At 35.8% G+C, this 17695-nt stretch overlaps 1 protein-coding gene across 3 annotated transcripts in view; it reads right to left on the reverse strand.

Annotated features, from left to right (window-relative positions):
• The window catches only part of LOC131431534 (cardioacceleratory peptide receptor-like), a 305849-nt gene that overhangs the window by 246173 nt on the left and 41981 nt on the right, over positions 1 to 17695 (reverse strand). For 2 of the 3 annotated variants that reach the window (XM_058597316.1, XM_058597318.1), the window contains exon 2: positions 5351 to 5377. The exons of the other annotated variant lie outside the window; for it this stretch is intronic. The gene's annotated coding sequence lies outside the window, so the exon portion shown is untranslated. The remainder of the gene's footprint in view (positions 1 to 5350; positions 5378 to 17695) is intronic. 3 annotated transcript variants of the gene reach the window in all.

Here is a 17695-nt window from a genome sequence, read left to right on the forward strand (position 1 = left end):
CGATCAGATGGTCGAAACAAGTTTATAACAAATTGGAATATTTATTTCACATAACAAAATTGGTTTTATGTTTGGCTGGTTAGCTGTTAAAATACCAAAAATTATATCTAAAATTGGCTTAGATGACAACTAAATTGTGACAAAACTTAATATTGTAATATCAATATTATATCCAAATTTGTTATGAATTCTGTAGGGTTTCCAACTATTATTACCAATTTTATGGTGCGAAAGATTTCACCGTGCAATTCTAAAAATAGATTGTAAACCTTTAGGCGATTTTGCTTGAAATAAAAAAAAGCATCCGGCAATCAGATCCAAATTTCAACCGGGAAGATTGCGATTGCCAACTCACACTTCGAGTACACGAGACTGTGAAGGTAACCTATGAGTGGATGGAAATATCACCAATACATGATAAGCGGTGTTTAATAATAAAGCTGTAAGTAAATGGTTTCCATCGTCTCACACTTCTTGTGTCGCTTCTTTTTAATCAGTGAGTAAGCGTAAGCGGGTTTTTGCGTGGGATGTGTAAACCCAAAAATGTTTGAATGGTAATACGCTACAGATTGAGAGTTGGTTTATCTGTTTTAAACTGTGTATTCCTGTAAATAATGGCATATGTGATAAAACATGATCGCAATAAAATAGCTACTTTGTTTAAATTGAGTGCTGAATATTTCGCAAAGGCTATTCCTGGAACTGAATGATTTAATTGATAAAGGAAAATAGGTATTCGTTCTAATTTTTGTTCTTCTTTGTACTCGTAGCAGTGAAAGTAATTATACAGTCCCTTACGATAATGATGAAATTTACTCTACTAAATATAAAAGTGGCAGGAGGATATTTTAGCGAAGAAAGAGATTAAATGAAATGTAATTGCCATTTTTTTACAGGGTTGATAACATGCCACTGATACCACTAATAACATGTTAGTGCATATTTTATCAATTCGTTCAATTTTCTAAATCCAATTGTTGTGTGTTATATAGATGTGAAATGGAATGTACATAGAATTAATGTTTGCCTATGTATAAAAATATATTTTATATGACTTAGTAAAAATTTTATATGGCTTTAAATCAGTCGAAACAAACGAAAATTATTTTGAATAAAATACATATTAGATTCATATGGGATTAGTTTGATCATTTTGTTTTAGAGAGCTAATCTTTCTTATTCAAAAAAGCAATGGAGTCACTACGAAAACCAACCTAACATTCGATATATGAATCGAGTGAATGAGACAATTATGTGCACATAATTTTTATGCAGTTGACTAAATCGACATATACGAAATATGAACTGTTTCATAGACCACGATTAGTAGCTACTGGATGTTATACGGCCTCGATTTCCGGTTACGGAATAACGGATTTGTGAAATCTGTGAAAATAGCCACTAACCAAAAGTTCAAGTTTTCAACGTGAAGTTTGCAATATTTTTCTTATTGTTTTGGATTACACCCAAACCTCCGTTTACGAAAACTTTTTTTACGTTACCTCTTTTTACGTAACTCTTTTTACGAAGTAAATCCCAAATAACGTTAACATTTTTTACGAAGCCAATTCCAAGTAACGTAAACTTTATTTACGAACCTAGTTCGTAAAAAAAGGTTTTTGCATACAACGAAAAGGATTTGCGGCTCATTTATATTCCATGGAAACTACCACAATATAAGTATTTTTGAATAGAGTTTGAAAAGTAGATGTCGGAAAATGATGTTAGGAGTGGTTCTGAAATCCAAGATAACGACTTCCGGTTCATTGAAATGTCATAAAAACCCTTACAATATGGGTGTTTTTGGAAAAGAATTGATGAGAAGAGGCCTCAAACGGGGTTTAAAGAGGTTCTGAAATCTACGATGGCCACTTTGATATTCCTTGAAAACCCTTACATTATGGGTATTTTAGGAACGCATTGGATATGTAGATGTCGAATGTTTAAAATGGTCCTAAATTCCAAGACAAAACAGGCAAAAAGTTGAAAACTTTTTCAAGAATAAGAAAAAAGCGAAATTGAACGGATCTTGATTCTTCAAAGATAATCGCAAAACGCACGTCGGTTTCATTGTTCTTGAGCCTCGTTTATTGTTTATCTCTCTATCTCCCTCTATTCTGCTTTCCAATATCCTATGTATTTTGCTATATTCACTTCATCCCGACAGAAATCTAGAAATTTGCTCATGGTACTTATTTTCAATGAAGAAACCGAGCTTGAAATATTGGAATTGCACTTAATATACCATGAAAATTATTAATCCAGTTCAGAAAATGCACATATTGTAAGGGGTTTCAAGGAATAAGAATAAACCGGAAGTCGCTATCTTGAATTCCAAATCGCCAAATTGGATTTCAGAACCACCTCAAACATCTTTTTTTTTCGACATCTACTCATCAGTCCCGTTCCAAAAATACCCATACTGTAAGGGTTTTCAAGGAGTATCAATAAACTGGAAGTCGCCATCGTAGATTTCAGTACCTCTTTAAACCCCATTTGACGGCATCTTCTCATCAATTCTGTTCCAAAAACACCCATATTGTAAGGGTTTTTATGACATTTCAATGAACCGGAAGTCGCCATCTTGGATTTTGAAGCTATTTAGAAAATCCTTTTCCTGCAAATACTGATGATTTTCGTTCCAAAATTATTTATTATAATATACATACCCAATAATACTTTTTTTACGTTGAAAATTCCAAATAACGTAAACTTTTTTATGTCATTATTCGATTTACTAACCCCCGATTATAACGTAAATGGAGGTTTGGATGTAATAGGTCAATTTATGTTGATGATGAAATAAATTTGCACCATACCGTTACTCTTTTCATCCAATTTTCGCTTCCTAGTTTAAACTGAAATAAAAAAAACATTTTTTTTTCAAAATTACATGTAATTACAATTCTCATTTCCCCCGGTGAACGATCAAAAGGTTAAAGCCGGGGTAAAAAAGATGATATTAATAATAATAATAAATAAATTTGATTCGTTCTAACCGGTCCCGGGTTCCGAAAATTGTAAAAAGACTACCAATTGCACTATAATAATGCAATAAAATGACAAATCGAACGATACACATAAATTCATCACTAAAATATGTTGTTTTTATATTAAAGATAGGTGAACATTTTTTAAGTGAGTTATTATTATTGCGATTATTTTTGAATTCGATAATTCATACTCAAATCTTAGGAACCAATGGCGGAGTGTTGCTCTTCTCAAAATTTCTATAATTTTGCTCAGTTGGCATAAGTGTAGAGTAACTAATTGTAATTCAAATATCTGATCTTTATTGGAACAAAACTGTTTCAAGAAAAATTTTGTGGAATCAGCTGTTTCCTAACATAACCTCAGTATTCAGAAATTTGCGTCAATATTTTGAATAATTTTGTCGTATTTAAGAAAAAAGCGATATGTTTGTTTACCTCAAGGTGCGTTTTATCCCATCTTTCCATGTAAGATGTCAATACGATAAACTATAAGAAATATTTGACTTTAATAGTATACGTTGAAAGTAATTGTTACAGACTGTGTTATAATATTGATATTGTGCGTTATTATAAACCGACAAATATACTGTACAGATAATTCAGCATATCACATTTAGATAAAAATAACAACTGTTAAAATAATTTTGTTATGATTTTGTTATGTGATTTTGATCGGGATATGACACTCGGCTCTCCGGATCTTGGTTCAAAAGTCCATTTCAACAGATATTGCTCATCCTTTATTTATAAGAAAGACAAACCCATTTTCTATATTTTGATCCTTCAATTATTCCAAAAATGTACAGTAATATTCACTATTGATGGTGTTTCCTTTTTACGGGTATTCCACAAAAAGTAAGCTGTAACAATGTCTAAAAATCGGTGATCGTTCCAACTCATTGAGCCTCCCTAGACTGCTTAATAAAATTCACGATGGCTTCAGTCCATTGCAGAGAACTGATTCTGTTACCTGGTGTGCAAGAGTGGATTCAGGTTTCAACAAAAGTTACCAATTGACGCCAAAGCCCACACACGCTTCCGAAATACGCTTACGTTTGTGTTTTTCCTATTTTTCATATATGTGTATATGAAAAACAGGTTTAGAATTTGCTAAAACTTGAAAAATTTTTCCAAGGCCTGGAGGGCGGAGTGTCACATACCAATCGGTTTAGCTCGATGAATTGAGCAAATGCGTGGGCCTTTTCATCCGATTATTTTTCCGATCCGTTGTTTACATGGACAATGTTTTAATCCAAAATTTACTTGTGAACAAAATTTGTTTCAAAACATAAATGCCTCAGGGTAATACCTATTCAACAAGTCATAGATTGCAACGATCCATCTACCATTAACGAAGATGTCAATATCTGTAGGTAAGTAGTATTTCCGTCATAATCAAATAGCTATGACGTAATATCAAGGTATTCTGGATATGTGACATGGAAGCGTAACTTCAGAAATCCGCCTGAAAAACTACGAAAATTTGCGTAAAATGAAACCGCATAGAAAAAGTCCTCAGTGAAAATATATTTCACAATTTTGCTTTAAAATGCATTTAAAAATTTGCTAAGAAATTGGTGCTTGACCAATCAAACTGTAAACCTTCTAAAATAGATTCGTTTCCCACATTGTTCATCAAATAATTTGAATACTTTTTTTACTAGCGACCTCGTTACCATGTCAAATTTCCAACCACGAAAACAAGTCCAACCGAGACTAACAAATGATCTGAATTTTCCATACCATGCCCCAGCACAGAAGGATGTTGTTACTCTAACCTCAATTATTACACCGACTATGTTTTTAAGTCAACATTTAGCCGCCTGTCGCCGGTAAAAATAAACAACTCATCGGCAGTACTTCAAAGTGCCCCCAGCTCGAATCCCATACATAAATTAACCGACCACCGAATCGATTCAAACCGGTACGACTAATTGACTTAGCACTAAATCTCGGCCGGCTTAGCGAAACATCATAATTTTACATTGAAAAACAAACAAGCTCACGTACATACAAGAGCATTACAGCAACAATCCGTGTAGCGGTTTTCCTTTTCTTCTACTTTCAGAAAGACGAATGTAGGTAGAGTTTCTCTGATGTTCGGAAGCATTTCAAGAGTGGGTTAAATTTAGATCACTAGAAGATGCGGTGCAAGTTTTCTTGATTTGAAGATTTATTAGCATAAGCTTTTGACAGACGGAAAGTAATTTGTAATAACAAATGGTTTTTACAGGGAACTGTTTTCATCGCTCGTACGTAGAATTAGGTCAATTCCGCTCTGAGCACTGACAGCTTCCACGAGATATTCGATGGTCTTTGCATTTACATCAGAAATACTCTACGGAATGAATACTTACTAGTTTCACAGCTACAGTCAGGAAGCCCTGAAACAAATAACATCTAATTATTTCCTAATACTGAATAATCGACATGACATGTTTTGCAAATAATAAACCATCCCAAAACCACATGAGACGGATACAAAACTGTGCTGGAAACATACTTCGTAGCACTCCAAAATTGCAGCAATATATCACTAGGAATACCAACACCAAACCCGGCAACAATAGGGAAATTAATTTTTATTGATTCTACGCTTCACCCCCAAAATGCCGGCCGGAATTAACTGCGTCCGGCCGGCGTTGGCGGCTTTCTGTCGTGAGAAGTGAAAATCCAGAGCAGCAAACATTAGGAGGTCGTTTAATCCTGGGAAAAGCTTTTTCGCACGCACTATGGCAATAAATTTATCACAAGTCCCGAAATCTGAAGATTATTTGTTACATTCAGAACTTTGGCCTGACTTCTTTGCGTACGACGCTTGGTAGAGAGACAGCGAGAATTGGGCCTTTTGTCACAACCACAAGTTGCCTTTTTCAGATTCAGATTTTCTTTCGGTGGGGTCAAACGAGTCCTATAAATATGGATTACTCACTGGTCAGTGACCTTCCAAGAGAAAATGAAAAGCTTCCTTATACGCTCAGTTACCAGAAGAAGATATACTGGGTTTTTCAAAATCTATAATAAATGAAAACGATTTTCAAAGTGACCATCGTGATTTATACGGGGATTTATTATGATTGGATGAGGTGATTTAAAGGGTGTATTCAATGACAAAGGTTAACGCATAGAGAGGCCATTTTACTGACTACAGTTCTCTTGTGACAACTGTCCCGGAAGATACCCAATAATGCCGGATAACCATTTCAATTGAAAATAAAATTTTCTTGAATGGACAAGTTTCAGTATAACTTGAACTCCCGAAAATATCAAATTTCAATGTGTGGTTGTGTCCAGAAATGTGTACCAGATCATCAGTCTTTACATGAAACGTTGCACTTTTAATTAATATAACAAACTATTTATTTGTGACGGATAAAAAGACCAATCTGACTCAAGACTGATATTTTAAAAAAGGTGAGTGAATATTTGTATGCACTGTATATCGCTGTGAAACATCGCTCAGAAATTATTGATAGTACACTAAAACCTCAATTTACGCGAACTTTTTTTACTCCAATTTAATTTAAGCGACTTTTTTTACGCGCTCTATTTTAAATAATGCGATTTTTCTACCTAATTTACGCGATGATCGCGTGAGAAAAGGTTTTTGCATAATGGTGAAAATTTCAATTTATATGCATATGCAAAACAATCAACCTTCAGAGAATTGAATGTTGTGAATAGTATATGAATAGTATAGTACTAAAAGGTGATTTTTTTGAGGTTAGGATTTTCATGCATTAGTATTTGCTCAGATTTTTTGAGGTTATGATTTTCATGCATTATTATTTGCTCAGTATGCTCTGACATTTCATCATGAATAGACTTACTAACGAGCAACGCTTGCAAATCATTGAATTTTATTACCAAAATCAGTGTTCGGTTCGAAATGTGTTTCGCGCTTTACGCCCGATTTATGGTCTACATAATTCTGGTTGAATGGCTACGTAAATAAGCAAAATTGCCGCATTTGGAGTGAAGAGCAACCAGAAGCCGTTCAAGAACTGCCCATGCATCCCGAAAAATGCACTGTTTGGTGTGGTTTGTACGCTGGTGGAATCATTGGACCGTATTTTTTCAAAGATGCTGTTGGACGCAACGTTACAGTGAATGGCGATCGCTATCGTTCGATGCTAACAAACTTTTTGTTGCCAAAAATGGAAGAACTGAACTTGGTTGACATGTGGTTTCAACAAGATGGCGCTACATGCCACACAGCTCGCGATTCTATGGCCATTTTGAGGGAAAACTTCGGAGAACAATTCATCTCAAGAAATGGACCGGTAAGTTGGCCACCAAGATCATGCGATTTGACGCCTTTAGACTATTTTTTGTGGGGCTACGTCAAGTCTAAAGTCTACAGAAATAAGCCAGTAACTATTCCAGCTTTGGAAGACAACATTTCCGAAGAAATTCGGGCTATTCCGGCCGAAATGCTCGAAAAAGTTGCCCAAAATTGGACTTTCCGAATGGACCACCTAAGACGCAGCCGCGGTCAACATTTAAATGAAATTATCTTCAAAAAGTAAATGTCATGTACCAATCTAACGTTTAAAATAAAGAACCGATGAGATTTTGCAAATTTTATGCGTTTTATTGTTTAAAAAAGTTCTCAAGCTCTTAAAAAATCACCCTTTAGATTGTTTAGTTTCGAAGAATGTATAGTTTTGAAGATCTTGAGCATCCAAGAATTCTCTTGAAAACTGATATTGTATATAATCACTTAACGGGTGATTTTTTTATGACTACTGAGTGTGGTATGTACTCGTAGGACTAGTTATAACTAGTTGTGATAAGATCTGTAGAAAAACTCGCTCATCCAAAACCTCCTCGGAACAAGCCTTAAGGTCTACCAATGTAACTGATGACTTTAGCGAGTTTATTGATTGTGGTCTACACTTTTTGTGTTTCAATCAATTTATGGAATCATTGCGACGAATTATTAGGAAGTGCTGGTTCATTCAAATATTACTTGGAGCTCAGGCCTTAAGATCTACCTGTGTAACACAGTGCAGTAACGAACTTATCGTTCTCGGTCCACATTCGTGATACCACATGCGATCAATGGAATAATTGTGATTGCTCTAGGTCATCCTAAAACTACCTGGAGTTCAGGCCTTAAGAATAAGGGCAGTAACGAACTTATCGTTCTCGGTCCTTATTCGTATTACCACATGCGAGAAAAGATCAAAATACCCAAGTAAGCCGTATATTGCTCTACGATTCTGAACAGAATTGGAAAACTGTACATAAACTGCTGAATGCTCGTGTAGATCTTAAGACCTGTTTTCACTGTAGTTCTTGGACGACTGAGAATGTCCCGAGAAAAAATCAAAATACACAAGTAAGCAGTATGCAGCTCTACGACTTTATGTCTGCCTAGCGGTTTATGATGAACTGCTAGGATACATAACAGTTCAACATAAACTGTTATGTACTGACGGGTCGAAGACGAAACATAAAGTATAGAAATCGGTTATGTGCCCTATGCAGGATAACCCCTTAATGACCATCACCTGAACCGGCCAGTTTAAGTCGAAACTCGTTTACGTTTGGCATGACAGTAAAGACGATGCACTTCAGTGCAAATAAAAGGCGGGTGGGTAATGTCAGAGACTTAACTGGATGTCGTGAATACGAAAACAACTGATATGTTCATTAACACTTCCGAATATCAATTAATTTTTTTTTGTTTCGATTATAGAGGTTTTAACCTTAAGGTCATTCGCCTCTTCGGGCCAGAAAAATTTTCTGACCCTATGTGCGGGGTTGGGAATCGAACCCAGGTGGGCTGCGTGAAAGGGCATCGACTTACCTATCACGCTATACCCGTCCCCCCTATCAATTAATTGATCAATTGTATGATTTATGCAAGCATTCCCCTTTTTCACATTTTTCGCAAAAACAATAAAGGTTTCACTTGATCTCGATTACTGTGAATTTCACACAGCGAAAAACGCACCCAAATCTTATCAAACAGTTCTAGATTTGAACTAAACTGAGAATATTTACCTTCGATTTGCGAAGAAGAAATCCTAATAATTCTTTATAAAACTTTTAGAGCCATTAGAACGAATGATTTTGTGTGATGCTCCCCACCGTTGTCCTCTTTTCGTTGTTTTTTCACGACTAGCAAACGACTAGCAGCTGTGACGTAATCGCTCTTGTCGGAAGCTAAACTAGCTTTGCAAACGACACACAATACATCCGCTCGCAATGGCGATAGAATCCAAACTGATCCAATTTTCGTTAAGAGGTTTCTTTTTACGTGATTTCGTTTGTAGCTTTTTCACTAAAGGGCTTTCTCAACAGCTATAAAAATAGCAGCATATAAAATTTGAATGTTGATTAAAACATTTCGGATTTTCATAATTCATTGAAAGAAACAATCAAAATGCTATAGGAATTGGTTTCTAGCATTCAGAAGGGTCGAATTGCGTAATTCTCTACGACAACATGATCTACAATTTCTCTGAAGGCGTGAATTCTTTATCTCGTATTGTATGCAAAATAATTTTTTCAGCTCACTTGTAGGTGGATTGATGACAACTTCGATTATATTAAAAGAAGCGAACTATTCCAAAAAGAAATTCTTCTAAAGACATGAAAGTTCCAAAATCAACCCCTAAAGCACAAATAAAAACGCGTGTTTCGACATGCTTGGGACCACTGCGAGGAAAAATCACAGTGGGGGAAAAAACGCGACTTTACTCAATAATTTCATAGCAATCTAATACAGTTCGCTTTCTCATCTCATCCAAGTCAGTCGATAAAACAAAACCGCTTACGTTCGGGACGGAGGAAATCAAGTACAGTATTGTGTAATGAACAATAGAACGACCTCGAAATGAGTGAACCAAACGAACAAAAGCTACCGCCGACAAGAAAGATTACAATTGTTGTTGACTTCAGACAGTGCAAAATTCGACCTTCGATACGAGAAATTGAAAGTTTGCTTAAGGAGCAAATGCATCTTGACATTAAACGTGTGCATTTACTTCAATGCAATAAGACCAATAATATTGTTTATGTCCAGTTTTATAAAAAGTTGGATGCAATTCAATTCGCTAAAGACAATAACAATTTGCACTATGTGGAGCATGAAAATATCAAGTAGAACATTCCAGTATGTATGGAAGATAGTGCTATAGAAGTGCGTGTGCATGATCTTCCTTCAAACGTCATCGATCCTTATATTCGCAAAACTATGTCCCAATACGAAGAGATTCTCTCTATCGAAAAAGGAAAGTGGAAGAATTTTTTCCCCGGTATTCTAAATGGCGTACGCTTGTTACGCATGCGCTTGAGAAGGCCTATACCTTCTTATGTGACATTCGATCAGGATACAAGAATCCCGTACAAATTACTTGTTACCTATGACAATCAGATGGCCACATGCCTATATTGCCAAAAAGCTGTTCACTACGGTAAGCCATGTGATAAACTGGACAAGGAGACAACCACACCAAAGGACAACGGTGCTTCCTTCACACCAACCCCAAGCAACCCCAGTACACCTGTGACAGCCACCAACAACAATGAAGTATCCCCTTCAACGAAACCATCAGTATCCCCTATAGAACAAAGTACACCAGCTGCAGTTAACAACTTACCCTCCAACCAACCAGCAACAGCAACCAATGTACAACAAGGCGTATCTACAGCAACTAGCAACGAACTCAAGACGGAAATCAACAACAATACCACCGATGCGGCAATTAATGACGAGACGAGCCACGAACAAAGTGCCCCTCAATCCTCGCAAAACGGAAACGGAAGCTCCTCTCCCCCTAGAAAAAGAGTGATAACGAGAACCAATACAAAAAAATTTGTTATCTAAAAACTCAGCTAAATCGGCCACGTAAAGCTTGTACGCAAATAGGCCTGAATAAAATATCTTTTAAATAAAAAAAATAGCAATCTAATACCGTTTTCGTTTATTGATCATACCAGCCCGAAAGTTGACCCAGAGTTTTCAATGTTGAAAAATCACCAATTTCCGAAATCAAAATTTTTTTTTGATTCCGAAAGACTTAGATTAAGTGTCATTTGAAAAAAAAATGCAAAAATCGATTTCTGGGATTTTGAAAAATTTTGAGATTTTCGAAATCGATTTTTTTTCAATATTAAATGTCTTAGAATTGCATGAAACGTGCAGATCTGGTGTTATCTAAAAAAAACAAAGCAATTTTAAGACATTAGACCATAAAAAATAAATCAATGCATTTTTAAGACATTCAAAAATTCGACAATTAAAACCCGAACCCAGAACCGAGATTTAAATTTTTTTTTCGAGATAAAGCATCAGTAAAACACTTTCTATTTCGAAAATTTTTTAAGTCCTAGATATTTCCAATAAAATTTTTTTTCGTGATGACGTTTCAATTTTCGATTTCGGAAATTTCTTGTACCCACCCTCCTCCTCCTCCACTATGGTGGAATTTCCCATATCCGACCGATTTAGCTGAAATTTTGTATTGCGACTTTTTTGTGGTCATTAAACTTTTGAACACCCTAATGTTCATAAGTTCTATGAATGTATTGCTCTAAATCAGAGCTACCACAATCAACTGTTTTCTATTTGATCCCAAATCTTAATCTACTATAAATTTACAGAAAATTCTACTAATGGAAATTTAAGCCAATTATAGTAAACCGAGACAGTTCTACGTTTCGCATATTACCCTACAAATTAGTTAACAGACAATTTTCATAATTACATGAATCGTTCTATATTGTTTTACCCAAATTTCCACTCAAAATAATTTTCAGTTGAATTCTGATTACCAACCCTGAAGCAGATCCAATACGACCTATCAATAGTTGCCCTTGTTCATGCTGATTGCGGTTGATTAAAATCGAATGTTATTACCTAGAAAAACGTGAAAAAAATATTACAAATAAATTAGTTTAGAAAATAGAATTTAATATCGTTTTATGAGAGAGTATGGCCTTTCATATGAACCTTAGTTTGTGAACATCAGTTCAGCCATCACTGAGAAACTCAAATGCATACTTTTTATGCATATCTACACACGAGGGTTTGGATGAGCGAATGGGGATATGAGTTTTTCATTAGGTTATTTCGCATCGTAGGTCAACAAAACGGGCGTTAAAGTATTATCATTCCTTTGTGTTTATTTTAAATCAATTCCAATTATAATATTAAGACAATTGCAGGAATCGGCGAAATGACCCATTCGGCGAAATGGCTTTCGGCGAAATGACATTCGGCGAAGTGACTCATTCGGCGAAAAGACCCTTTCGGCGAAATGACCCTGATCCGTTTTTCAGAGCTCATAGCAATACGCAATGAAAATTCAATGAAGAAATGTTCAATGCGGAATACTGATTAAAAGACTTATTTTTCATCCTACTGGTTGATTTACTATCATGCACTATTACGATTAAACCCGATTAAACGATATTTAGCAAGAATATAATTTACAGAAAAGAGTACAAAAGCTAGTTTCTCTCTATCAGCGTTTGTTTGTTTGCAGTATTTGCAGAGATCACCAGTTCGCCATTGCTAATGCTGCACTCCTGCTACTTCTGTTTATAATATTCAAGTATAACTAAGAATTCTTACCCTGTATTAACTTGACACATATTAAGTAAGTGTTATGCAACAGTTTTCGTGATATAAGATCATTATTAACAGCCGTTCGCGTTAGGAAAGCCAGTCATCAGTCTGTTAGCGAAAACTGAATATATAATCTTCATCACTTTCTAGCCCCATGAAGATAGTTTGCTTGCTATGAATTATTTTGTGAGAAGAACATGTGAAATATATTTGCTTCCACTTGCGTTTTGTTTGTGTGGTTCTTTTTGGCTGGCAATTCCTCTTTGTGAGCGGTGGAATTGTTCGCTCACAATGCAATGGAAACTGCATGTATAGTATTCACCGGTGAATGAATATTTCAAACCCTGCTACACACACAGAAATTTTGCGATCACGACTAACTGATTCGAATGGTTCATGATAAGCCTCGATTCAAAAGTCAACTTTCATAGTGATTGCATATCCTATCTTTATGAGAAATGCAAAACCATTGCAAAACAATTTACCTTTCAAGCGTTTGACAATTAGTAGAAAAATGGCATTAGAAAATCAGAACTTTCGAATGGTCATCGCCGTTTCAGTGACAGTTGTTCTTTTTTTCGTATAATTCACGCTCGAAAATGTCTGTTTATGTGCCCAATTCTCGCCATTTGTGGGAAGTTTTAATTTTCTGTTACAATTCAAAAAAATGCAGCTGAAGCGCATCGAATGGCCTCAGAAACTTACGGTGATGCTGCTCTGAGTAAAAGAACGTATCGGCAGTGGTTTCAACGTTTATAAAATGGCGATTTCGATGTCGAATACAAACATGGTGGTGGAATAGAAAGAACCTTCAAAGATGAACAACTAGAAGCATTGCTTGATGAAAATTCGTGCCAAACCCAAGAAGAGCTTGCCGAATCGTTGGGAGTGAGTCAACAAGCCATTTCAAAACGTCTCAAGGCCCTGGGCATGATTCAGAAAGAAGGAAACTGGGCGCCGTATGAGTTGAAACCGAGGGACAACGAGCGCCGTCTATTTGTATGTGAGCAACTGCTTCAAAGACAAAATCGTAAGGGGGTTTTTACATTAAATCGTAACCGGTGATGAAAAGTGGGCTCGATACGATAATCCCAAACGCACAAATCATGGGAAAAGCCCGGGCATGCTACTTCGTCGAAGGCAAAACAAAATATTCACGGCGCCAAGATTATGATTTGTATTTGGTGGGATCAGCTCGCTGTGATTTACTATGAGCTCTTAAAACCGGGTGAAACCATCACAGGAGATCGCTACCGAATGCAACTGATGCACCTTAGTCGCGCGCTAAAAAAAAAAGCGGCCACAATATCAAGAGCGACATGACAAAGTCATTCTCCAACACGACAATGCTCGGCCTCACGTCGCAAAAGTGGTCAAAAAGTACCTGGAAACGCTGAAATGGGAAGTCTTGCCCAACACGGCGTATTCCCAAGATATCGCCCCTTTTGACTTCCACCTATTTCGTTCGATGGCACACGGCCTGGCAGATCAACATTTTCAATCCTTTGAAGAGTTGGAAAAATGGATAGCTTCATGGATAGCGTCAAAAGAGGACGGGATCCGAAAATTGCCGGAAAGATGGGAGGAAGTTGTCGCTAGAGACGGACAATACTTTGAATAATACATCTGTAAGCTAATATTGATTAGTCGTACTGGATTTGCGTCAGGGTTGTAGATCAATTTAAAACTGACTATCATAACAAGACAAAAATGGAGTAGAACGCTAACTAATTACAGATTGATGGGAGTTTTTTACATCATAAGTACTCTATTCAGTCTTCTGTAAGTACTTCAGTTTTATGTTGAATAGTTAAGGCCATCGTCCAAGTACCATGCGCGCGGGTGGTTTTAGGAAATTTTCGATGGAAATTTTGAAAAATTTGACAAAACCAAAAACATACAGACCTTTGAAATACTTTTATCTATCTACAGGGTGAAAATGGCTGGAAAATTCGGAGGATTTTCCGAGTCTTATCAAAAATAGCACCGTAAAAATGAGCTTTTCTTGTAATTTTTCACTATTATTTGAAAAACTAATTCGATGGAATGAAATTTTTTTTTTCAAAAAAACCTTATGCTGGAAACAAGTATCACATTCGGAAACATTTTTGGAAAACCTTTTTACGCTTTTCATGGAAAATCAACGAATTTCATATAACCGATTTCGCGGAAATATTTGAAATTCGTGGATTTTCTATGAGAAGCGTGAAAAGGTTTTCCAACAATGTGTCCGAATGTAATCTTTGTATCCATCATAAGGTTTATTTGAAAAAAAAATTATGTCATCGAATTATTTTTCCAGATAATGGTGAAAGATCACAAAAACACTCATTTTTCAGAGCTATTTTTGATAAGACTCGGAATATCCTCCGAATTTTCCAGCCATTTTCACCCTGTAGATAGATAAAAGTATTTCAAAGGTCTGTATGTTTTTGGTTTTCTCAAATTTTTCAAAATTTCCATGGAAAATTTCCTAAAACCACCCGCGCGCATGGTACTTGGACGATGGCCTTAAATTTGAACATAATTCAGTACAAAAAAGGGAACTTGGTCCTTCTAACTAAGTGGAATCGATTTTCCAGACAATTCTACACGAAACATACTTTGTGGTCAGCGGTATCATGCCTCCAAAAATATGCATCGCGTTTTTGGTAAATTTTCCCTACTATGCATTACTACCAAAATTTCATAGTACATTATTATCATGATGGACTTTCAGTTTCATAAAAATTTCCGCGAAAAAAATTGATAGTTTCTGCAAGATATTCCATAGTAATCAACTGCGTTACAATAATTCCATGGTCGCCTTCTGTTATCACTATTATCAAGTAATGCAAAAGTACAATAGACTGGTGCGGTGCGGATTCGTAAAACTGTTAAAGAAATGCAAGAATCAGATCCCAAGTTTTCGTGTATTTCAAATTACACACATATATCATGCAAAATAATATAAACATTTTTATTAGATGAAAAGCGATCGTTTACAAATTAACAGCTATAAAATTGCCACGTTCAGACAGAAATCAGTTCGTAAACAGAAAGAAATCTCACCAAAGATTTTTATAACTGGCAGACGCAAACTTTGCCCATTCGAATTCAGATATGTGGCAGTTTCCACCAGCCACTATAATCGTTTCCATTCTATAGCTTGATGGCACCAAACATTCAACAGATACTCGAAACAAGTCATCAAAAGCAGCTCTCTCAAACCGGATCTGACTAAAGATAGTTTTTTCTCACCTAGAAACCCTCCTTTAGGCCGAATTCATGCAAACCACGCGCTTAGATTGAAAGCTACTGTTGTACCAAAAAAAACTGTCAAGAGAATAATTAGGCAATAAATAGAATAATTAAGTATCATATTTTTCCTTGATTCGATTCCCAAAAATATATTCCGTCCGTTTTGTTTTTGGTTCGTCTTCACACCTACAAAAGGTTGCTCAAATCATGTTCCAAAAATATCCCAAACCTACCTTTGGCACGCGTCGAAACCGGCTGACTGAATAGCAGAAAAATTTCATTTGACATCGTTTCCAACAGTACCGATTACCGACAGAGACGGAAATAACAACTAATACAGAATGAGCGGAAATGTATTTTTATTTCTGTGTTCGGTTCATAGCTCAGAGAAAGATGAAACTATGATGAACTTCTTTGCAGTCAACCAACTATAAATTCTAGGATGTCCACGCGACACTTCAATCAACACACGTGACTTCTCTACATAGCATGAAAGTAATTCTAGCTCCTGATACACTATTATGAATGACACATCCAATTATAAGTCGATCCCACCTTAGACCGAAGTTGATAAACACGTCTACAAAATCAGATCAACAGTCTCATATTTTATGCTGTCGTCAGTTCGCCAGTTTGATCTAATTATAAAAATTCTCTGCAAGAATAGACGTACGTTTTCTTGGGCAATAATGTCGACGCCATTATTTCTGGCAGAACTATTTATACTCAAGATATAAATTAAGGCGAATCATAAACAACATCGGTATCAACAATGTTCAATGTAGCAAGGATGGAACGACACATTTTTTTTGCAATACAAATCATCTGCGAAATTGATACGATTGTGCTAAACTTTAACCGTCGGTGCTGAGCAGAAATATAAATTACAAATAGCCTGTGGCCTAGTCGATGGACAAAACACGAAAACAATGAAAACTTTATTTGCCGCAATCGAGCAGTTTTAATCCATGCTATTAAATCTGTCGGTTTTTTTTGTTGGTTTTATTTACTTGACAAGCGTGGGAGGAATCTGTTAGAGCTAGACCACTGGACCGGTGTATCAATGAGCCGACAGATTTATCGTGTAGCTGTGTTATAAATCAAGCTTTCGCTTGTGTTTGCCCCGGAATGTGCAAGCTTATTTACTAATTTTATCTGTTTACAATACAATCGAGTGGACTTTTCCGCACACCAGTTGACATTAGACAATGATATTATATCTGCTCATACAAAAACCAATAAATTAAAATCTTGCCTTTCCAATGTTCTTTTTTAAATATTTTTACTTTACTTTCGTTATTAATATCAAAAATTGGTCAAATCTAACGACATAAACCAAGAATAGTTAGAGAGCAAGACTCATTGCAAGCGTATGAGTAATATCAACAATGTGTGGGTAAAAACAAATTCCGGTGCTTCTTTTCCTGGTTTTAATCGATAAATCTTCCATATGGTTGAAAAATAAACAAATCAGTTCATTCTGCTAAAAATTGCAATTCAAGAAAAGCGAAAATCTTAGTCTAAAACTCTTTCTTTTTCCTTAAAACTGCTCGAGAAAAATTATTTCATTTCAGCTTACTTCCACTAACACATTCGATTAGCAACAAACACATTCCTATATGGATTTCCTCTTGCAGTAATTATTGCGAAATAAAGATTTACGTACCTTCTATTAGTAGTCCCGTAAAATGGGAACTTTAATTTAACACGCGAAAACAATGGATATGGAAGGTTGTCGTAAAACTATTTATTTTTCTGGAAAACTGCTTTTGTAACAGAAAATATTAAGTTTTGTTTATTTTGTGAAGCGCAATCTAATACAAATGCATTGAAGCTGTGTTGCTAACTTTTTCATTAGGGAATTAAAATCTACATTCAT

This window comes from Malaya genurostris, chromosome 2 (genome assembly GCF_030247185.1).
Source record: "Malaya genurostris strain Urasoe2022 chromosome 2, Malgen_1.1, whole genome shotgun sequence".
In the NCBI taxonomy this organism is placed as follows: domain Eukaryota; kingdom Metazoa; phylum Arthropoda; class Insecta; order Diptera; family Culicidae; genus Malaya; species Malaya genurostris.